The following is a 25,479-nucleotide window of genomic DNA, read 5'->3' on the forward strand; positions in this document are numbered from 1 at the left end:
TATATGACAATGCAATATAATTCAATGTAATGTAATGGGACAATGTGATATAATATAGCATAATATACTACAATGTAAACTATGATATAACAACATAACCTAAAATATAATACATGTTTAAATGTATAGAAATAGTCATATGTAAGTTGTATACGAAGTAGATAGAAAATAATCTTTGAGGGTTAGGGTAGTTAGGATAGGATAGAGTGCCATGCCTGAAGTCAAGAACAGTTAACTTTCTGAGTTTAAATCTGTCCTCAGACAATTAGTAGTTGTATGACTGCAGGCAAGTCACTTAAACCTGTTTGCCTCAGTTTCCATACTATAAAATGAGCTGAAGAAGGAAATGGCAAACTACTCACAAAAGGGTCAGGAAGAGTCTGACATGACTAAAATAAAGAAACAACAAAACTTTCAGGGGAAGGCATTTGTTAATTTGGACTGAAGATGAATTATACAAAAGGGGAGATTTGATTTGAGTCTTGAAGTAAGTGAAGTATTCTAAGAAGCAGAGATGAGAAGGAAGAACATTCCATACCCAGGGGAAAATAACTGCAAAGTTAGAATGACATACATAGAGAGAGAATGAAACAATCAGTCAAACAGACAGAAATACAGAGATACACAGAAACAGAGACAGAGAGACAGCAAGAGAGAAAGGCAGAAAGATGAGAGACAGAAAGACACAGGGACAGAGACAGAGAGACACCAAGAGACAGACAGAAATACGAGAATAAGAGAGAACAAGAGAGAGAGAAAGACAGACAGACAAAGACAGAGAGAGAGACAGAGAGAGAGACAGAGAGAGAGAGACAGAGACAGAGACAGAGAGACAGAGACAGAGACAGAGAGAGAGAGACAGAGACAGAGAGAGAGAGACAGAGACAGAGACAGAGAGACAGAGACAGAGACAGAGAGACAGAGAGAGAGACAGAGACAGAGAGACAGCAAGAGAGAAAGGCAGAAAGATGAGAGACAGAAAGACACAGGGACAGAGACAGAGAGACACCAAAAGAGACAGACAGAAATACGAGAATAAGAGAGAACAAGATAGAGACAGAGAGAGAGAGAGAGAGAGAGACAGAGACAGAGAAAGACAGAGAGAGAGAGACAGAGAGAGACAGAGAGAGACAGAGACAGAGACAGAGAGAGAGACAGAGACAGAAATAGAGAGAGACAGAGACAGAGACAGAGACAGAGACAGAGAGACAGAGACAGGACAGAAACAGAGAGAGAGAGAGAGAGAGAGAGAGAGAGAGAGAGAGAGAGAGAGAGAGAGAGAGAGAGAGAGAGAGAGAGAGAGGAGAGAAGATAGTTCATTACATTTGAGGGTCAGCAAGTTACCTTATGAGGCTGGATTATAGAGGAGTACATAGAGAGTACTGATGGGTAAGAAAACTAGAAAGATGAGAAGGGGCTTGCTTATGAGGAGTTGTCATTGCCAAACAGGGGTGTTTATATTTGATCTTAGAAGCAACAGGAAACCTTTGGAATTTAGTAAATTGTTCCCTAGAGGTGGGAGGTAGAAGGCTAGTTTCTTGACTCCATATTCAGATTGACACATTCACAATGTCCATGACAGGAGCCATAACATATTTTCTTTAAAGGATCCTGGAGACTTCTCTAAAATCAAAAGTGTTGGCAAACAATTATACCTGCTCTATTTTAATAGTATATCCCAAGGGAAGTTGGATGTTTGCAAATTATTGTGATGATAATTCAATTCTGTTAATAATCATTTATTAAACTTCTGTTATATCCAAGTTATTGCAGGAGGCTCTCAAATAACAAAGATTTCTTGTTAATGGAAAATCCTCCCCCTAAAACAGTTTACATTCTAATGAACTTATTTAGAGGATTTAAAAATATACATGAAAGTTTATATTGCTTAAATATTTTAACAAATATAAATTAAACTTCTCCCATGGCAACTTATTTGGTTTCAGTGGGTTGGTTCTACTCTGTCTTAGTTTTTTTCTTCCAATTTGACCTTAGGAAAGACCAGAAGTCAAATAAAGGTCATTTAATGTAAGCAAAAAACTTTGTAGCCTCCTTTAGGAAACATTATCTTAGGCAACAAATATCCCAAATAAAGGTTTTCAGGAACAGAAATAGAAGTGCATTGTGATGTTCTCTTCTCTAAAATATAGTCATTCTCTGGGAGTAGGTTTCTATGAGAGCTTCTGGAGGCAGCCTTAGTTTCAGTTCAGTTTAATAATCCCAAATGCAGCCAGGAGTTAAAGTCCAGATCCTTTATTGTCTCCTTCAAAGTCCTGAATCTTTTCCTGGGCCTGGTTAGCTTTAATAGAGGCCTATTTCTCTCCTTGGTTCCAAGAGCTCCCTCCAACTCTCTCCAGCCAGTTTCAGCTTCTCAACCTCCCAATGTCTCCAGCCAGCACAACGGTGGAAGTTGGAATGAATCTTGAATCCTCCTCCCAGAGAGTAAACTTGTGGGTTTCTGACTTGTGAATCTCCTGGAAGTCAATCCCAGTTGTGAATCTCCTGAAAATCCCCAGTCTATATATGCTCTCCAAAGGTGTGAACTGCAACGTGCCAATATGTGAACTCCTTTAAAGGTGTGAACTAAGCACCTTGTTTCAAGTTCTGGCCCATAACAGTGCATGATTAAAACTGATAGATTGGCTGATGCTTAAGAAGTGAACCAAAAATTAATATATCCAACTCAAGGATTCTTTATTCATTAAGGTTCTAATTCTGTATTTGCCTAGATAAGGCCCCAAGAGAGAATTGAATGTGTAAAAGAGCATAGACTAGATGTTAAATTACTGGTTTTCCCCTTTGTCTTATAAGTCTTATAAGTATAGCCCAGCTAAAATGCTATCAAAATAGTCACTTATCATTTATTAAATGCCTACAATATGTCAAGTTCTTTCTTTCTTCTCTCTCTTTCTTTCTTTCTTCTCTTTTTCTCTTTCTCTTTCTTTCTTTATCTCATTCTCTATAGTTTTCTTTGTCTTCCTTCCTTCCTTCCTTCCTTCCTTCCTTCCTTCCTTCCTTCCTTCCTTCCTTCCTTCCTTCCTTTCTTTCTTTCTTTCTTTCTTTCTTTCTTTCTTTCTTTCTTTCTTTCTTTCTTTCTTTCTTTCTTTCTTTCTTTCTTTCTTTCTTTCTTTCTTTCTTTCTTTCTTTCTTTCTTTCTTTCTTTCTTTCTTTCTTTCTTTCTTTCTTTCTTTCTTTCTTTCTTTCTCTCTTTCTTCTTCTGTCAGATGTAGCATTTCATTGATATAAGGAATTTATAAGGAAATTCTCTCTACCAGTGAAGTTTGTCACCTGCTATCATAATCATAATCTTAGAGAGGTAGAGTTCACCAGAATGATGATCCTGATAGGATTCCCTGAGGGGGAATTCTGAAGGGATTTATAGCATTAAAAATTAGCCTGAGTCATCATTAGGGCAAAAAGACATACTCAACTATGGGAAGAACTATCTTTTCTCAGAAAAGAATTCCTCTTACTCACTTCTTCAGCCAATTCTATTCTACTAGCCAATTTCCTCAAATAGTTTACTTTAATTAATACTTTAATACTAGAATTTTTAGTTTTGTGTTCTGAATTAGGCTTGTGATCTTTGGAAATATGACAGAAGAAGTTGACACATAAGAAAAACAATGCATGTTTTTCAGGGTACAGAAAAAAAATTTAAATTTGAGCACAAAAGGCCTTATAACATCAGATTTCCCCTTTCTAAAATCCAAGGAAATGTCTAAGGAGAACTTTCTTGTTCCTACTTCTTTTATATGCTCACAATGACAGGGGAAATTCCAGTTGTGTGCAAACAGTTGTAAAATATCATCTCACAGGAGTCAGATAACTCCATGCTCATAACACCAATATGTAATGTTCTATTACTAACCTTTGAAAAAAGACTATAATGGAGCCAAGAGAAGAAAGAAACCATGTGAATTACAGTTTATGCCAAAGGCATAGTCCCAGATTTATAGTTATTATACCACCTGTGATGTTGAATTGAAGAAAGGGCGCAGAAAAGTGGTCCTTACAGACTTCTCATGTGATAACTAAATGACAGAATGTACTGAGGAAAAAAAATAACAAAAAACACATAAACTGAAATGACTCTTAAATCTCTTCTTGAGATGAAAAATAAATGACAAAACCACTTTAGGGAAATAAACTCCCTCAGATATGAAAACAAAATCCTCTAATTCCATTTCTTGCCAGACGTATTTCTAGATTAGACCATTTGGGTGAAGACTTTTGCTTCCCTCAAACTTTTGTGTCTAACAATTGGCTTTTCCCTTCTGTTCACATTAAACTCAGCTCAGCAAACATAAAAACTGTAACATAAAATGTAGGAAAACAGAAGGAAAGCAATCTCCACAGAATTAACAATCTAACAATAAAAGAACATGAGAGGAGATTTGAGATTGATTCTGAATATTTATTACCAGTGTGTCTGTGGTCAGGAACCAAAAAACCCATGTGGTAAGTGTAAATATTACCTTTTGGAATAATTTGGAGTGGTAATAGATCAATAGGACATATTTTAACCCCTTGTACTTGGCAGAAAGACTGCTGGCTACTACACTGCCGTGAGGGACGAGATGTAGTTTTTGAAAATGGGATTTGAATATTTGAATCTGAGAATAAAATATAAAAATGACAGACTGACATGGGATGAAATTAACAAACATTGCTCAGTATGTATTTACAAATGCTTTGAAACTATAATAAAAATACTCTTGAAATGAAGCTATATATATATATATATATACATATATATATATATAGCTGTATATATAGACAGTTTTTTCCCCTCTTCTTTTATATATATATATATATACACACACACACACACACATACACACACACACACACACACACACACACACATATATATATATATATATATATATATATATATAATAGAATTACTTAACATATAAGGAGAAAAAATAGTTGAGATATTCAGAAATGCACAGTCCAATTTAAGAAATAGGGTCAATAGGAAAACTTATGGCATCAAATGCTGATATACAAACATGTCAAAGGTAGCCTGCAGGATGAACTAATCATCCTAATGAAAGGAGGCACAGTTGACTCTATAGTAGTATAAAAGTGGTTTTGATGAGGATATCAATCAAATTACCCTTCTTCTGTGAAAGTAAGTTGATCTTAAGGAGACTAAGACAAGTCTTCATATCCAACTAATCAGAATTTTAAATGTGAAATTTGAAAATGTGAGACTACCTTAGTTGAACTGAGATGATGTTGACAACAAGAGAGGGCAGTTTGGACTAAGAAAACTGGTCAACCCCTGTGAGTCATCCATAGACTAAAAGACTAGTTTAAATAATACAAGCTGTTTTTCAATTGATAATCAGGGATTCTCAAACTACGGCCTTTGGGCCACATGTGGCCGCTGAGGACGTTTATACATCCAGCCGGGTTATGGCAAATGGGCTGAGGGGAGGAGACAGAGTGTGAGTGTTTGTCTTTACTATAGTCCGGTCTCCCACAGTCTGAGGGACAGTGAATTAACCCCTATTTAAAAAGTTTGAGGACCACTGGTTTAGAGAATATAAGCAGGCAGTTTTCAGATGAAGAAATTAAAGCAATTTCTAGTGACATTAGAAAAATTTCTAAATCACTACTGATTAGAGAACTGCAAATTAAGACAATTCTGAGCTACCATGTCACATCTGTCAAATTGACTAAGATGATGGAAAAAGGTAATGCTCAATGTAAGTGGGAATGTGGTTGGAGTTATGAACTGATCCAACCATTCTGGAGAACAACATTAAATTATGCCCAAAGGGTTATCAAACTGTGCATACCCTTTGATCCAGTAATGTCTCTACTAGATCTGTATCCCAAAGAAATCATAAAATAGGGAAAAGGCGTTTTTTGTAATGGGAAGGAACTGGAAACTGAGTGGATGCCCATCAGGTGGGAAATGGATAAATAAGTTATTGTATAAGAATGTAATGGAATATTATTTTCTATAAGAAATGATCAGCAGGATGATTTCAGAAAAGTCTGGAAAGACTTATAGGAATTGATACTGAGTGAAATGAGCAGAACCAAGAGAACACTGTACACAGTAACGTAATGATTACATGATGATCAATTGTGATGATGTCTTTTCAACAATGGGGTGATTCAAGGCAATTCCAATAGACTTGTGATAGAGTCATCCACATCTAGAGAGGGAACTACGGAGACTGAATATGTATCTCAGCATAACATTTTCACCCTTTTTTGTTGTTGCTGTTGTTTTTTCTCATTTTTTCTCTTTTTATTCTGATTTTTCTTGTACAGCATGATAGATGTGGAAATAAGTTTAGAAGAATTGCTCCTGTTTAACCCAACAGGATTACTTGCTGTCTAGGGGAGGGGACAGGGAGATAGGAAGGGAGAAAAATTTGAAACACAAGGTTTTGCAAGGGTAAATGTTGAAAACTATTGCTGTATTCTGAAAAATAAAAAGCAATTGTAAAAAAAAAAAAACTAATCTCCCTCTAAACCTCAGCTTTGAAACTGAGTTATTTAAGAATGAGGTGGAAGGAGGATTGAATCTAGCACAAACCAGGAGAGAAAGCTCAAGAAAGATTCCTAATAAGGACTTTTTCGGGGCAAGGAGATGGAGAGTGCTTCAGTTTCATCCTTGGCTTGTCTATTCTTCCTCTCACATTCCACTTCCTTTTCTTGAGAAGAACCATGAAACCCTTGAAGGGGCTAAAAGATCTGAGTTCTTATATCCCCACTGTTGTTCTAACATCATCCCCAGGACAGCAGCAGATGGCAGCAGGTTCTATATTAAGAGCTGAAAAAAAGACTCAGTGTAATATGGTAGATTCATGTATCTTCAAGGATCTTAGCAAAGATTATCTTTAGCACCCTATGAGGGCAAAAAAAAATGACTTCCTGGATTTATGAGTTACCTTTTTGCCAGAAGTATTGTCCTAAACTCACTCTTTCTTGGACCATGCAAATACTTGGAGGGAGTGTTTTATACCAATTGTTTATTATAACACCATAATAAGTGACAAAGTAGTCACTTTCCTCCAAGGTTCCTATTATTTCAACTTTAATAATCTATTCTTTCTTTGTGAGTCTCAGATCTGAAAAGTATTTTACCTTATTGATTTCTTCAGTTTTTGAAGGATGAATGCAATTATCATTTAAATATTTCTAAAAGTTAAATTTAAGATTGACTAAATGATATCAACTGACAAGGATGGCATGAAGCATACTAGTGGGGGCTTATGATCTAAATATTATTTTAAAGGTACTCTTGAATTAATCAGAGGCGATTACTAGGACACTGAGGAAATGTAGCTATGATTTCTGGGGATCTAATTCATAAATAAGAGTGGGAGTTGTGGTAATTTTTCTAGAGCTAAGTCACCAAAACTAGATGGGAAAACACCTTTGATCAGAACATCATGGCTCATTATATGTGTATCACATATTCAAAAGTATAAATGCATGAATAAAAGCATGAAGTTGGGGGGATGTTCATGTAAGGATATACAAGGAAACAAAAGTGGAAAGTATGAATGAAAATCCATTCTTTAGATGAAAATTAGCAGAGAAAGAAATAGAAGTGATTTTTTCAGCTGGGTGCATTACAGACTACTTAAACAGAAAGAGAAAATAGAGAGTTTAAAAGACAGATTAGTCAGGCATGATTTATTATTAATAAATGACTTTAAATACCTATTAATTTGTTAGAGCTCTATCAAAAACAAAATAAGTCAGAATTTCCTGAAATTATTTTAATAAATTCCTCAAAAAATTGAGGAATCAACAAAGGAAACTCCTTTAATACATTGGGATCTTAAAAGCAGAGGAAATAGTTACTGAAGTGGAAGTTAATGGAAACTTTGTAGAAGAGTGATCATTTTGTTGTAGAATTTTTTGCTCAAATCTAGTTCTTTGATTTTCAATATATAATATTCCAGGATATGCAGTCTTTTATTGTAGTTCCCCATAGGTCTTATGTAATTCTCATTGAGCTATTTTGTTATTGTTGCTTGTAAAATTTTCTCTTGATCTGGGGGCTCAAAATTTAGCAATGATGTTCCTGTATGTTTTCCATATAAGATCTCTTTCAGGTGATTATTGGCAATTTTTTTTTCTATTTCTACTCTCCACTCTTATTCTATCACTTAAGGACAATTTTCTTTAATTATTTCTTGTGTTATTGTATCAGTGTCCTTAGATTTTAGGTAGCTTTCAGGTAGTCCAATTATTCTTACATTTTCTCTTCTTGATCTATTCTCAAAATCTTTTTTTTTCTTACAAGATCCTTCACATTCTTTTCTATTTTTTTCATTCTTTATTTTCTGTTTTATCATTTCTTGGTTTCTTATAACTTCACTAGCTTTCTCTTGCCCAATCATAATTTTCTTTTTAAAAATGTATTTATTTAAATATTTAATACAAAATAGAAAAAGAAAAAAAATTGTCCTCTACCTAGCAGAAGATAAGGGAGGATTCCAAATATATGACAATAAATATCCATTTCAAAAAAGCATATGTGATAATAGAAACTATTATATTTATAACTTTTCTTCTCTGCTGTGAATTTTTATTTTATTCTTTTTCCCCATTTCCTGTTCCCTACCTCTCCCAAGCATGCTACAGTGAAACATGGATACATTTATGCATATATTTATATATACACACACACATGTTCACACATATGTATATACATGAACATAAAATAATATTAATATGTATAACATACAGTTCCCTCTTGGAATCTTTTAAAATGTTGACTTTGAGATCAATGATTAATACCCCACTTTTTTTCTAATAAATTCTCCTTCTGATCATTGTTATGTCTGTGTATATCTCTGATTGCCTAACACTGCTAATTCTTTTACTTCTACCTGTAAATTTGCTATTACTTAACCTCTTCTCCCACCCCAAGCCTAATTTTTAGTTATTTTCTTCTTTAAGATATTTTTTTTTGGTACTTCAGTATCCTCCTCTGAAGTTGAATCAGGTCTTCTCTATTCCCATAGTAACTTTCTATTGTTTGTTTTTTTTTTTCTTTGCCTTTTTTATTTATTAATTTTTAAAAATAAAAGTTTGTTAATATAACCACTTCTAGTCCTGTGGGGAGGAGGGGTGGTGCCTCTAGCTTCACTTCATTTCTCTCCTCTGGCCTAGAACACAAAATTTAAAACTCCATCTTTTTGTAAGTGTCCACATCCAGCAGGGCCCCATAGTGTCTGCATTTCTCTAGCTGGAGCTGGTTTCTTCTCTCCTAGGGCAGTCTCAGCAGGATCGCTAGGCTTAAATCTTCCCAGATTTAGATCCCTAATTCATGGACTGTCTGGATGGTGAAAGTTCCTGTGGCTAGAGCTGAAGCTACTTGGGAACTCAGTTAACCCCAGGGCTACCTGCTTGCTGTTTGAAGGAATTAGTCCCCAGGTGTTTACACTTCATACTTGTTAATCTTATTGACTTTCTTCATATCTTTCTAGGGGTTCTTCCAGGAGGACCGTTATCTTCCCAAACTCATATTTGTTTTTTCACAGGTCTACGTTCACCCTGAGGTAAATTTCGTTTAATTTGTGGGGGAAATCTAGATGGCTTAGAATTTTCTGACCTACTCAATCATCTTCCCAGAATCCTCCTTCCTTTGAGAAATTTTTGATAGGGAAGGAGAAGAAAAATGAAAATAACAGTAGGATAGAAACTAGCTTTTTGGAGAGAAGATTTCAAAGGGTTCAGGGAATGATCTGTAGAACCCATAGATTGGATCACCTTTCTAAATTAGCAACCCAAGAATCATTTTTTTCCCTTCCTTTTTCTTTAGCCCCCATAGTCAATCAGTTTCCAAATCTTGTAGATTCTGTTTGCATGGATAGCATCCCTTCTATTCATCTCCTTTTCTTAACTCAATTTCTACCCAGTTCAGACCCCCTTCACTTAGTTGCAATAGCTTCAACAAGCATTTACTAGAAAGATTTTAGCTATAAAATAGAATTAATAAATAGATATCCTGATTATTTATAATAATTTCTAATAAAAATCCCTAATAAAAGTTGTTTCTAAATAGTGACTGTCGTGTGATACCCAATGGTTTTCAGAGAGCTTTACATGTATAGTCTCACAGAATGAATTGCAGCAGGAGCTGGTCTTCAAGGATATACTGGAAAAAGGACTAATTATGAGGGTTGCTGTCAGAGGAATTTCTGTTCATGGGAATTTGGGACTAAATGGTCACTAAGGAACCATTCCTTTCTGAATTTCCATGATTTTGTGTTTCTGACAGTTTAGTGTTGACAACTTCTTTACATCTGAGAAATAATCTGGTAGTGGAAGAACCTCGGGGTTTCTGGCCCAAACGGGTTGTTATTTACACTCTGGGGCAGCCAGCTCCAAGCAATTAGCACTAAGTAAGGGTGGGACCAGGACCTATTGTCAGCCAATCAATGAGAGCCAAAGTGAATGGCGTTTCAAACTAGAACCTAAAGAAAGGTATGAACTCCAAGATGATCTTTCCAGGTTTGGGCAGAGAAGGTGAAACAACGAGGGACTGAAGGTGTTAGCCTTCACCCTGGGAGATCTATATAAGAGGCTCTCATCAAGGAGGCTGGCCTCTGATCTAGGAGAGTTCGTTCCGTCTCTAGCTCTGGCTCACAGAGTTCTGCCTGTGCTACCAAAGGAGCTGCCATGAAGGGTGAATTTTCAAACCCAGAGCCTGGGGTTGTCCCAGAGGAAGGCTCCAAGCCGAAGCACGGGGTGAATGCGCACATTTGCTGTGTTTGCTCCCAGTCCAACACCAACTGTTTCTTCATCAGCTGCGACAGTTGCAGCAAGTGGTTTCACGGTAATTGCGTCAAGATTACAGAGAAGGTGGCAAAGGCCATCCAAGAGTGGTCCTGTCTGCAGTGCCAGGACAAGGCCCCCGAGCTGGAGATCGGACAGCAGCACAAAACAGTGTGCCGCGAGCGGGATGGGGAGCCCGAGGCCGAGGCGAGGGACGCTGCTGGCCATGCCGGCACTCCGGGCCGGGAGGTTGCCTCGGATCCCTCTTCCGAGTCTGTGGGAAGCGGGCCCCCCAAGGGGACAACCCTTGGGCCTCTACAAGAAGCACCCAACCTGCAGAAAAAACGGTCAGCTCGGAGCTGCGGGGAGCGTGAGGTCTGCCGGAGCACCGAGGATTGCGGTCGCTGTGACTTCTGCCGTGACGAGAAGAAATCTGGGGGGCCCCACAAAGTCCGACAAAAGTGCGAGCGCCGAGCCCGAGAATCCCGCAGGCATTCCCCTTCCTCCGTAAGTGCAGCGACGGCTATGGCACCGGAAGGCCATCTCCAGACGTTAAAGGAGGCGCCGAAGGCGGCGGCCCCACTTGAGGCTCTCTGCCTTGCGGAGCCGCCTCCGGACCCTCGGAGATCCCCGGACTTCCCTGACGGGGCCTCGGACAGCCTTTCTTTGCCGTCGTTGGGTGGCCCTGAGGATGCCCCTTTCCTGGGGCCGGTACAGCGGGAACGTGTAGTCAGACAGCGGCCCGAGACGGCAGGGGAGGAGAAGAGTAAGCGTCGGCGGCCGAAGCAGAGGCGAAACAAGAAGCGGAAACGCGCGGAGCCGACGGACCCCGAGGAGCCGGCCCCCCTGCCGCAGTGCCTGGGCCCCCACTGTGTCCGGCCGGCCCAGCCGGGCTCCAAGTACTGCTCGGACGCCTGCGGCTTGTCGCTGGCTGCCAGTCGCATCTACGAGATCCTGCCCCGCAGAATCCGGGAATGGCAGCGCAGCCCGTGTGTCGCCGAAGAGCGGGAGAAGAAGCAGCTGAAGAAGATTCGGAGGGAGCAGCGGGAGGCGTGGCTGCACGTGCAGGACGCCGAGCGTCGTTTTCGAGAGCTGGAGGAGGTCATCCTCCGCGCCAAGCGGCAGGCGGTCCAGCACCCGGAGAAGACCGAGAGGCCCAGCCAGAATCTGAGCCAGCAGGTCTTCTGTGTCTCCTGTGGGCACCCGGTCAGCTCGCAGGCGGCCCTGCGGCACATGGAGCGCTGCTACGCCAAGTACGAGAGCCAGCTGTCCTTCCGGTCGGTGGAGCCCGCGCGAATCGAGGGGGCCCCTCGGCTCTTCTGCCAGGCCTACAGCCCCCGCAGCAAAACCTACTGCAAGCGCCTGCAGGTCCTGTGCCCGGAGCACTCCAGGGAGCCCAGGGCGCCGGCGGATGAGGTGTGCGGCTGCCCCCTGGTGCGGAACGTGTTCGAGCCCACCGGAGACTTCTGCCGCCTGCCCAAAAGGCAGTGCAATCAGCACTACTGCTGGGAGAAGCTGCACAGGGCCGAGGTGGATCTGGAGCGGCTGCGGGCGTGGGACAAGCTGGACCGGCTCTGGCAGCGGGAGCGGGCCATCCAGGTGGCGAAGGCCAACCGCGCCGGCCTGCTGGCCCTCATGCTGCACCAGACCATCCAGCACGACCCGCTCACCCCGGACCTGAGCTCCAAGGCCGACCCCTGAGCCCCGCCAGAGGACGCTGGCTGTGTTTCCTCCCCCTCCCCGGCCTCCTCTTCCCTTTATTCTCCTCCACATCTCCGGCCCCCATCTCCTGCCCCTTCCATCCTCCCGAGGGGCCTGTCCTGTTTCCGTCCTCCTCCTGCTGCCCTCCCTCCTCCCCGCCTTCTCCTTGTCTAATCCCCGCCCCCGCGCGTTGGAGGCGGGAGGTGGCTGTCCCCCAGCTCGGCTCCCTTCCTTTCTCCCGGTGTGACCGGGGTCCCGCAGGACTCTGAGTTGGTGGACCTGTCTTTCTACTCCATCACTCTGCTTCCATCTTGTGCTTGCCCCAGCCCCGTTCTCCTCCCCAACTCTACCAGGGTAAAGTGGAGGCTTGTTCACGTTGGCCTCCCTACTCTTGTAACCGAGGTACCCTGCCAGCCCACACCCCTCTAGTGGCGGAAGCAGGAAATGGAGGGCCCAAAGGGAATGGGGGAGAGAGGACGGCGCTGAGGTCCGCGCTGAAGTCTGTTCACAAGGAAAAAAAGTCCTTCAAGAGACTGGAACTTTTAAAAAAACTGGCCTTTGGAAGAAGTCTTCATCTCCCCAAGATATTAGTTATTAATAACAATTTCTCTCAGTGGTGTGGTGGGTATAAAGCTGGAGCTGGACTCGGTAAAACGCATGTTCCTGAGTTCAAATGTGGCCCCAGGCACTTAACAGCTATGTGATTCTGGGAGTCTTTTTTTTTTTTAATCTAGAAAATGAGCAACCCACTCCAGCATTTCTTAGCAGATGCAGGACATAAAGACATAAAGAGGCAGAAATGACTTAACAGCAGACGTTTGTGATCTTATTTTTTTATTAACCATGTGATTATTTAAATAAAATGTGCTATCATGTTTAACCTATATCAGCTTGCTTGCTGTCTTGGGGAGGGGGCTGGGGAGGAGTGGGAGGAAAATTTGGAACACAAGGTTTTGTACAGGTGAACCTGAAAACTATCTTTACATGTATTTGGGAAAAATACTATTTAAAATAAACACCATCTCCCCTTATTTACATACACTTGATGCTGGTTAAAATAAACCACATTAACAGAACCACAATAACTTTGTAACCACTCTTCACAATAAAGTAAACAAAGAATACTGTAAGGTTGTCAAATTCAGACTAATGCAACTCTCAGTTTTGAACCTAGAGAATGGAGGAGTGATTTCTTCTTAGTGGAGAGAGCAGGGACAATGCAGGTGGAACAGGGCATGTCCTATCGGTACCCAAAGTTTTATGCCTTGCTTTTATTTAATTTATAAGAGAAGTTTCCACAGATGATGTCATAAACCAATGTTATACAGCTATGTCCTGAGTAGAGCAAATAATGAATTTCATAAAGTGTCCAAATATATATAGAAATTCAATTTCTATATGTAGCTGAAGTTATAATGATGTGAAATGTCATTGATTCCAAGTCAACATACAGAGTGTATAAATTCTAATCATGTGATCATTTTATGAGATTCATTATATACACTACTGGAGACCTAGCTGTAAAAAAATGGCTCAAAACCATAAAATAATAAAATAAACACATCCAGAAAGAGGAACTCACAGAATCATGGATGTAGGGTGAAAATGGACTTCAGAGGGCCAGAGCTAATATCTTATTTTATAGATATGGGTACAGAGAAGGAGTGTAACTTGTCCAAGAACACAGGTAGTAAGTGCAAGAGTCAACATGTGAACTCAAGTCCTCTCCATGATGTCATGTTAGAGTTCTTTTTACTACATCATGAACAATTATAAAAATCTGCAAAGCTGCATATATGTTGCCATTCCTCTCTAATGGAATATCCCAGCTTCCCGAAAGGATTATATTAAAGATTAATTATTTTGTATATCACCAATCATTTTATTTTTTTTTCTCCACTGCCCAATGAAAGCACCAAGAGATAAACTGAAGTCAACCGGTTTAACTCCCTCCTTCCTGATGAGGAGCAGGATTTCACACTATACCCAAAGAATCCAAAGCCTATGTTCTTTCCAATGTACCATTAGAAGGTCTCCCCAATTATTTCGGAAAGATATAGTGTGATCGACTAATTCAGCACTTCCCTGAGAAGAAAATTTTGTGTTCATGAGGCATATAAGAAGAGAAGTATTGCATAATAGGCAAACAGAACTTTTCAGTTTTTAGCACCAGACAGATTTAAAAGGGCGAGGCCAAATATTTTGTACAATTTAATGATTGGTTTATGTTCTCTATTGCATGTAGTAAGTATTTAGAAAGTCTTAGTTAAGTCAGAGCAGTCAGAGCTTTGCCCCAAGTTCTAAAAGCTTCAGACAGCTATTTTTCCTTTTTCCAATGTAGAGCCTGTGACCCTAAGTCTCAAAATAGAAATTGGATAGCTCTGTATTTCCGTGGGGAATTGAAGGATTTCTCTTCCTGAGATAGGATGAAGGAGAAGTATTGCTGATGGCAGAGTTTGTGTAAAGCAGGAAGAGGAACAAACTTCTCTATTGCTTATGACCCTGGTCCTTAGTACTATGGGAGTTGAAAGAAGGAAAGCTTCAGGAAAAGGCACAGGAATAAAGTCACTTTTTTCCATCTTGTAGAACCTTACTGAAACTAAATTTCTCTTGAAGATATTACATCTTGAACCTTTTCCAAGATCTGCTGATAGCTCTTTATCTTGATACTGTGTTATAGAAGATCAGGAGAAGGATTTCACACACACACACACTGCTACTTTCACACCCCCTATTAACTAATGTTAAAATAATTACTCCTTTCTCCTGAAGTGATAAGGCTGATTAATGAATTGGTCATTTCCTTGAAGGAAAGAAATCTAATCAAATTCAGTCAATCAAACATTAGTGCTCTTCTGAGTCAAGCAATGCATTTGGCTGATAATCAAAATGATAGATATTTATATTTATTATATTTAGATATTATATTTCTATTTGTAGATGGAAGGTATCTTAGATATCAAGTAGTCTACTTTTGTTATTGTACAATTGAGAAAACTGAGTCCCAGAAGTAGCATTTAAACACAGATTCAAGTCATCTAATATCTATACTCTTTGCAATGTATCATTAAAAACTCCTTTAATTTCTTGTAGAAAAAATAAGTAGAAAAAATATTGATATATAATTATTGATATATTGATTTAGGATTGTGGATATATAATGCATATAAACATATACATATCATATATATATATATATATATATTGCATGCCATATACCTATGCATATCATAATAATCGTGTTTGCCATAAATACACATATGTATATAGAGACACATATATATATACATATATATTTATGCATATATAGCCTTTTAATATGAATGGAGATATATATAATCTGTATTCCTCTTTAAAAACATAATGACATAGAAGGAAAAAGAACACCAATCTTTCTGCATTTTTAGGTAAGGTGCTCATTGAACATTAAAAAACATTATTTTTAAAGTAACTTCTGAAATTGGTTATCATGTATATCCATCACTTTGGGCTCCTTTGCAAGAAAATTTACCACAGAAATGTCAGGAGGATTTATGGGATGGTAGGTAATTCAGCTCTGCATGATGGCAAATACAAGTGCCGTTAAAATTAAGAGTGTGTACTTATAAAAGAAAAAAAAAAGCAGTATTTTAAGTACATTGATTTCCAAAATAATGTACTATGGCTCTGTGGGACTGTGATTTTTTTTCTTTTGGATCTGAGATTCTCCAGTTGTTTGCAAAAGTGCCTGATGCCCTTATTAATCAGTGTCAGGAAAACATCAAAACAGGACGCCAGCAATGTGGGTTAATTGCTTTTTAAATATCTCATTTAACTTGTATAATCAACTTCACCATCTATTGTAGAAGCTTTTTAAAAATAAACATCTCAATATGGGGAGTAAAGGCAAGGACTTGCCAGAATTCTCCTCCAACCCCCTTCAATGACTCTAACAATGACTCTAAACAAATTTTAGAGCCATAGAACCCACAAAAAGACAGTAAAACAATTTTCCAGCCCAAGACAACTTAGATAATAAGCAAGAAAAGTCTGTTGCATCAGGGTGAGAGGGGAACTCAATCCAAAGCAGGCCATGCCAAATAGGTTGGGCCCCAGGAAACCAAGGATGGCCTCAGGGTGACTGACCCAATACCAATAGTGGCAGTTTTCAGACTTCTCAGCCCACAGAATGAAAGAAGATCAAATAATGAGTCAGAAGGGCATTTACAGAGATACATTTGTTGATAGCACAGTCCTGAGTCTTACTCTGAATGCAAGAAAGATCCGGACCCTGCTTACAATTCCAAGGCACAGAAAAGAGTGCTTTTGGCTGTTCACATACATATGCACAGTATAGGACAATAGTAAACACACCTCTTCCTAGATCATGTTACCTTTAGATCATGTTAGCCCCAAACTCACAGGTTCTCAAAATTACTTCTGATGCTCCGGATAGTATCTCCTCCATTTGGGAGGCAGAGCCCCACTTTAGAATAGAGTATAGTATATAAAAAAGTTAAGAAATAGGATGGAAAATGAGAAAACAACAGAAAAAATATTCTGACCATAGAAACAATAAGGAATTTCAAAATGCACAGTCAGAAGAAGATAACAAAATCAAAATTCCTACATCCAGAGCTTCAAAGAAAAATATGAATTGGTGTCAGGCCATGGAAGAGCTCAAAAAGGATTTTAAAAATCAAGTTTAAAATGTAGAGGAAAAATTGGGAAGAGAAGTGAGAGTGATGCAAGAAAATATGGAGGAAGGATTCTGGGAAGAAGGCTAAGTACGTTGGTAAATTTCAAGCTCTCTAGATTTCCCCCATAAATAGAACAAATTTTTACCTCAGGGCAAACATAAACTAGTGAAAAATCTAGAAGACTTGGGGCAGAACAGATTCTCTTGATACAATCCTAGGTCTGAAGAAAGACTCTGGGATGGGAATTAGTCTATTTTAAGTGCAAACACTTCAGGGCTAGCTCAGCAGAAATGTCAAGTGGGGACCTCTCAGATTAGCTAGATATGGCTGGATCCTCAACAGGAACCACAGAGACATTTCACCTCCTTCACAGTTTGTTGAGTGGGGTTTGAGTCCTGGCCCAAGGAATAACCTTGACTGATTAGAAATCCCAGACCCAGCTGTGCTGCTGAGATGCAACCCTGGGTGAGAACTCACCCAGTGAGTGCAGAGGTGGTGGACCAGGGACACTGCTGGCTATGGGCACTTGCAGAAGAGAAGAGTTCTTAGTCTTGAGTTCCTAATCAGAGTGGAGAGCTGAAGGGAGGGTTGAGGCACCATCCCCCCACCCCAAAAATAGAGGTGCTTACACTAATACCTCTTATTTAAAAAATGAATTGGCCAAGAAGAATCCCACCATGGAAACATATTATGGAAAAAACAGGAGTTAATCTTCAGAGGACACTTTAATAAAAAAAAAAAATTTAAAGCTCCTACTTCAAAGAATAGTGTGAAATGGCTCCCTGTTTAGAGAGAATTTATAAAAGAATTTAAAAATAAAATGAGAGACATTGAGGAAAAAAATAAAAACCATGCAAGAAAAACAAGAAAATTATATTTATTCCTTCAGTTGCAAAAGTATTCAGTTATGGGGGTGCATTCTCTATCTATGACTCATCAGTGAATTTAGAAAACAGGACACATCTACGTTTTGTCTTTGACCAACCCTGTCAGAATTATTATTAGGATGAGATCTTTTAAAAGTAGAAACTCACTCCTGATGTATAAAGTTCCTTGTCATTTCACCTCATCTAATGAGCATCAGGAACTTGGATGGGAAGGAAGATTTAACTATATCACATCTATGACTCTATTAAACTCTAAGAGCTATTGAAATGGTTACTATCATTTTAAGTAAAATTGCATTTCAATATATTAGTCAACTTTTGACTTGTTTCCCAAGATTTCTTTCATTTCTTTGGCAAAGAAAAGATTTACAAAATATCCTATGAAAGAAGATTTTTTTTCATTCAGTTGGATTTTTAGTGCCTCTAATAAAAGATCTGAAGTAAAATGAATTTGCTATAACTTCCATATTTCAGGAATTTTGTTATAGCATTGTGTTGCCTATAAGACAATTTTATACGATGACTCCTACTCTCTTTACTGGCTTCATTGTTTTCAGGCTGAAGCAAAGATTCAGAGAAACTCAGAAAGGGATTTCAAGTTAGGCAAAAATTCCTCTTACAGGAAGACTAATAAATGGTTTTCTAAGCTATATTTAACAATATTAAATGAAGAAGATATCACTACCTCTTAGGAATGTCAATTCCCTTTTTGAATTTCTAATTAGCTACTCTTTTTTGTTGTTGTTGGGATCCAGATCTGTATCTTCTCACTGTTAAGAAATCTAATCCCCCTTTTTCTTTGATATGAAAGCATTTTGGATATTTGAACACAGCTATTTGAATATTTGAACATATTTCGTTTAACTCTATCCAAATCAAATTCTGAATTTATTCAATCAATACTCATATTGCATGTTTTCCAGTTTTCTGACCATCTGTCACTTTCCTCTACAGTCATACTATCTTGTTAATAACATTACTAAAATTCCATACCCAAAATTGAACCCAATGCTTCAGATGTAGTCTGTTCAGGACAGAACACAGTGTTTTTATGGCCTAAATATTGCTGGACATTATGATTCTTTTAATGTAATGCAAGGAATAAGATGGAAGATTAGATGTTTTTCCTGATTCCCACAACTTCTTAAAGAAATCTCGCATTATTTTCAGCTGTCTCCACAGTATAGAAATTGAGAATCCAAAAAAAAGCTTAAAAAAGTGAAATGACATTTACTGACCCTGAACCCACTCAGCATCCTTTCCCTACCTCCCAAGCTAGTGAAAGATAGATTGTACTAGCAAATTCAAGAAGCAGACACATATGTTGGGAGTTGCAACAAAAGCCATTCCCATACCTAGCTCCCCTCTCCCTCTTTCTAGTGCTATAGAGACTTTGACTTTAGGCTGTACAAATATTTTCAAGCAGTGATAAGTCCCCATAGCATGTGGCAGCTCCTCCAGAGCAAAAACCTCTGAGGGTAACAACCACTGATATATAATATCAGTGTGGCAAAACTTTGAACTGCCCAGAAGAAGCAAGGCAGGACATGAGAACAGGAAATTATAGAGAAAGAGGGGCTATATACCATTCTAACAAGCCTGAGGTAAATATCAAAGCATTCAGCTATGTCTAATTCTGACCACTCAACATCAATGGGACAGAGATCCCAGGATGGGGAACCATGAATTTCCCACTGTGGGATGAGGCTGAGATGCTTTGAGATCCAGTCCCCAAGAAAATCATCACCAGAGGATAGAGTCAGAAAGTGAATAGGGGAAAGTGAGGGAGGGGAAGACTGAAATGAACTAAAATGTTGGAAAGAAGAAAATTCAAGACCTTGAACATATGCAGTCAAATCAACAGACAAAAGGAAATGTGGTTTCCAGATGTAGTAAACCAGTTGAGCAATCTATGAATAAATAATACAAAACAAAAAGAAATGAGCCAACACTTGATAAGACAGAGAACTTTGTGTAATGTGAGAACATGGAACCACAACATGATATTTCTGAGTGCTTTTAAAAAGAAATGAGGATTATGAAAATAAAATTTATGGCCTATACAATGAATGAATTTTGGGTGGTCAGAACTGTCCCCAGGTGGATGCTTTGTTCTTTCCCTCAGATTTAGGGAATACTGTATTCTCCCTACTTCTCTCCCCCCCCCCCACATAATATTTTTCCTGGTATCTCTGCTCCTTCTCTTCCTTAGGTCTCAGGTCTGGAACCAGCAGTTCAGAGCTTTGTGACACTTAAGGTATTTTGACTCCAGTGGGCTTTTGCTCCTGAGAGGCTATCTCCTTCCCTGATAGTAATCTACTGCGGATCATGCAAACTTTCATACTGTGAAGTTGGGATATCCATTAGACTGAAAAGAGAGAAGGGTACCAGGCTGTGGTGATGAGTTTTGTCGTAAGCTTGTATATCAAGTTCTTGGTTCTCCTAACACTTCCTCACTATTGGTATCATGGCAGGTGGGGAAGGTTTGCTGAATGAGCTCAGAATCAGTGCGTATCAGTTCATGTTCTTTTATTTTTTCACTTTTGTTTGATTCTAGGTATTCTAGACTATGGAGATAGATGAAGTTGCTTTATCTTTGACACATAACGTTTCTTTTGGAGAGGTTTGAGAGATTGTGAGGATCAGAAAAAAAAATGCCCTGTCTTCCATCTTGCTGCTCATATGACTCAGAAGGGTTTATTTTAAAAGCTTTTTAGTTTATTTTATTATGTTGATAATCTTCCTGAAATTAAACCAATCTATTATGCCTGCTATTAGCTCTACATGTCTACAGTGAATAATTTTGTTAATTTGCCTTTGTAATCTGATAGCATCTTATTTAACATTATTATATCTTGATTATTTAACTGAATTGATATCTTGGTGCATACATATTTATAAATACATATACTTATATTCATGTATAGATATTCTTTCTTAGTGCTATCTCTACCTGGTTTTAAAATCAACACCATAATTGTCACATTTCTTAATAATTTATGTAGCATGGGGATGTCTTTAAAGTTTAAAAAATTGTTCTTGCTTTCTAGAAAACCAGCTTATCCAAATGTTTTATTGTAGGATAATTTTTTGATGACTTTTCTATTTCTTCCACTGAAATTTGTTTATTTAAATGACTTAGTTCTGGCATCCTTTGCAGCTTATAATTTTTATCTAATGATCTTTTTCTTTAAAATCCTTTGAATTCTAGTGTTTTTTAAGCTATCTACTCAACAATAACTGAAAACCAAACATGTCTATGAATCAAATTAAATTGAATTCTTATTAAGTAGAATGATAATTTAGATAGAGATATAGAGAGACAGATATTTATATAGATGAAAAGAGAGACAGAGATAGATAAATGAATAGATGGATGGATAATGGATAGAGGTAAAAAATAGATTAGCTATAATAAGAGATATAGAAATAGATAGACAGTAATATAGATAGGACAAATAGATATATTGAGAGATAAAAATATGTGTATGTGTGTGTATTGGGGATAGAGATACAGAGTGAGAGAGATAAAGATAGATAAAAATAAATAGATAAATAGATAAAATTATCTCTTTCATGTCACAGAAGTTAGGGTAATGGCATCCCTGTGATGTGGAAAATCCATTTAAAATATTTTTGTTCTTACTTCATACAGAGAAAAGTCTTACTTTTTTTCTTTTATGGGGTTTTCACAGTACCCTATTGTAAAATTTGGTTTAAGTATTTGGTCATAGGCTACATTATATAATACTATACATATATTTTATACATTTCTGAGTTTCCAAAAATTTTCTATCATCTATAGTTTCTGTAAAACTTTCCCCAAATTCCCACTTTCTTTCTTATGCCAATCCATGACATATCAATCACAATGAGAATAATCATAATGTTGAAGGGATATATATATATATGTATGTATACTATTTTTATCCATATATAATTGAACTATTCTATTGGAATATACACTATTAAGGACTTTTGAATATTATTATTACTATTACTCATAATAGTAGTAACATGTCATTTCCATCTAGACATGAGGAAAGAATGGCATAAAGATGATTTGAGTGAGATTTTTAGGAAAGATGACATTTCTAGTTCTTCCCACTGAAAGTCCATTTCTGAGTCATAGAAATCTAGGACTCAATATTAAAAAATAGAAAGGCATTCAATTGACTTAGTCATATCACTTCTCTGCTGCTCTGTTCTCAATTTGCCTATAGATATTTTGGAGGCTTGTAATACTTCTTTATTATTGGTGACTTTTGTTTAGTCATTTTTTCTAGTCTTATTTCAAAATTGGAACTTTGCTTTAGAATATCTTCTCATTACTCATTATTAGATGTTTGCTGCCTGATGTCATATGACTCAGACATGTTCAGGTTCTTCGAGATACTGCACCTTTCTTCTGTGGCTTTATATTGTTTTACAATCCCCATTTTTTTTATCTTTAGACTTAATTCTTTCACTGACAGCATTTATTTTGCACTTGTTGCATGCACAATACTTAGTATTTCCAAAGAAGAGTAAGGCCTCTTTCTAGCTCTCAAGTAATTCTAGTCTTATCTTAAGGATATATAGGGCATAAACCTGAAGGTACACCATTCCTATATATTAAGTGAATAGCACTGAAAATGAGTGTTATAAAAGCTTGAGGTTTTTGGAGTGCATGAGATCTGAATTAAACCTTGAAACAAAGGTAGGACTTAATCAGAGAAGAAAAAGCTAAGCAGCTTAGTGACATGATGGATAGTACTCTGGATCCAAAATCATGAAGATTAATTGCAAATCCTTCTTCAGACACTTAATAATAGGGTAATCCAAGATTTCTTCTTGCGAAATTTGAGTAATAGAACTTGCCTCACAGAATTGTTGTGAGAATCAAATGAAAAAATGCAACATGCTTTATGAACGTTAAAGGGCCACATAAATTTTAGCTATTATTATTAGGAGATAGGAGACAACATTGCAAGCAAGGAATCATGGGAAATGGTTGCATAAAGCAAAAACATATCTCCTATGTTTGAACTAGTCTAATTAGGCTAGAAAGATTCATGATGGTGACACTTTGGGTCTCTTTTATGCTTTGCTACTGGTACTCATTAGAGCATTGCTGAGGAAGGTTATACATTTTTGCATCTTTTGGGAGATCTTAAATATTTTAGTCCTATATTTAAAGTGCAAGCATTTCATATCTGCAACTCTTTATATCTTATGTCACTTGGTTTTCACAATGGTTTTACAGAATAAATACTGTGATTGTCTCCATTTTATGGATGAGAAAAGTGAGAAAAAAATAAGTGTCTCAGAGTTGCTGAGATGATGAATATGTGGTGCAGGATTTGAACTCAAATCTTCTTATGTTCATGTTCAACATTATCTATTATATCACATAGCCACTCCAATTTTGGAGATATTATTTATAGTGCTATTTTCTTTTAGAGTGCTTCTTGACAAAAAATTTCAAGTATTTAATTGTTTTCATGCCTTCTTTAAAGTCTTTTCTCCTATATATTTCTGTTTCTTTCAAATGTTCCAGTTCGGTTGTTTTACAGATAAGATATCTTGCATCATCTTCTATTTTTCTTTCTTTTGACTGTTTTCATATTTCTTTTTGTCCCATAGAGTCACTAGATTCTTTGGTCCAGTCAAATTTTCAGGGAGTCTGTTAGTAGGGTAAGCCAAAGGAGGCTGCGTTCAAAAGATGAGAAAGGGATCATTGAGTGGAAAAGGACCTTAAAGGTAATCTAGCTGATTTTTACAGATGAAGAAACTGAGGCACTTGTATGAAACCATTCTATTTCTATATATTTCCTTCAGAACTCTTTTATTTTCCAATTCTTTGTCATTAATTAAATTAATTAAATTAAATCATTAATTTCATTTATAAAATTTTAACTTTTTAAAAACATCTTCATTTCTTCTAGGAGTTCTAATCCAAAGGATATTTTTTTAATCTTTCAGGTTTCACTTATAAATATTTTGGAGGATTGTAATACTTCTTTATCTTTGGTGACTTTTGTTTAGTCATTTTTCTAGTCATTTCAAAATTGGAACTTTGCTTTAGAATCGCATTCTGTGAATTTTTAAAGGAATATTATCCCCTTGTATAGTTTTGAAATATATTTCTCTTCTTTTAAATTTTTAACATTTTCCCCCATTTACATTTAAAACAATTTATTCTTTAAAGCTTTTGAGTCCCAGATTCTTTCCTTTAGCCCCATCCTGGACCCCCCCACTAAGAAATCATATGTGAAGTTATGCAAAATATTGAAATATATTTTCTAAGGTATTTCTACTAGGTTTTCTAGATGAGTATCCTAGATGTAGCTAGGGGTAACTCAGGTCAGGGATCCTCAAACTTCAATCACCTTTTTCATTTAGGGCATTTTCTGTTGCCTTTCCTGTGTGAGCTTTGCACACTCTTTGGATTGCCACATTTTGGATTTTGACAACACATACCTGTTTCACAACAATAAGTATAATCTTTATTAGACATAACTGTTATATTAATCACAGGACTCTACCTTTGAAAAGAGGCTGCTAATACAGAGAAAGATAAAAAGAAACAAGGAGATGATAGCAACATTAGTTTTTTTTTTCTTGTTTTTGTTTTTGTTTTATTAATTGTGTTATAGAAGGTTCTATCACTGTGGGGAAGATTTGTGCTTTTTCTAAATGATCCTTTAAGTCCTGGCCTTTGAGTTATTCAAGGATAAATTCAATTGATTAGAAATAGTGACAGAATCTCCTAAATTTCCTCTGTCTATCTATTACAACTTGCCTGTTAGGTAACATGCTCCCCCTGCAAACAGTCCTCTCCTTCTTTTCTTCCCTAGTGCTTCTTATATAACTTGTTTCTTCATTATTTCAGATGATGTTAATTTACAGTCAGACAAACAACCCCTATGGAGAAGTAACGATACCCTTTCATAAGAAAATATAAAAACACAATAGAACCCATGACAAGGAAAAACAAAAATAACAAGCCCTAATCTGTATCATATTCATTTATTAGATGTACTCACACTTTACCTTTAACATCCATCTAAATCACTCAAGTGACTTAAAATTTCTTCAGTAACAAACATTTAGTATCTTAATGAATGTTTAAAAGGGTTTCTTGGATAATTAATAGCTAGATTGGCTGTAGAAACATCCATGAAGTCATCTAATTCCAGGGAACCAAAAATATAAAAAAGAATGCTCAGGTGCCTGATTGTTTTCCTCACTTAATTTTCCACTGAAATGACTCCAATAAATATATTAGCAAGAAATTAAGGTTACAGAAAACTGAGATTTCTATTATCTCCCATAACCAATGAAAAACTCTTATCATTTCTTTGCACCATTTGAAAGCAATTATAGTTTCCTGCTTTGGGCTATTATTTACATGACTTTAAATGTTACAAAATTAGCTGAATACCAATAAAATTGCATTGCAA

At 37.4% G+C, this 25,479-nt stretch overlaps 1 pseudogene; it reads left to right on the top strand.

The window, feature by feature from the left end:
* The first annotated feature begins 10,523 nt into the window (after positions 1 to 10,523).
* Positions 10,524 to 13,276, top strand: LOC141560409 (CXXC-type zinc finger protein 1 pseudogene; annotated as a pseudogene).
* The last annotated feature ends 12,203 nt before the right edge of the window (positions 13,277 to 25,479 follow it).

Source organism: Sminthopsis crassicaudata, chromosome 3 (genome assembly GCF_048593235.1).
Source record: "Sminthopsis crassicaudata isolate SCR6 chromosome 3, ASM4859323v1, whole genome shotgun sequence".
In the NCBI taxonomy this organism is placed as follows: domain Eukaryota; kingdom Metazoa; phylum Chordata; class Mammalia; order Dasyuromorphia; family Dasyuridae; genus Sminthopsis; species Sminthopsis crassicaudata.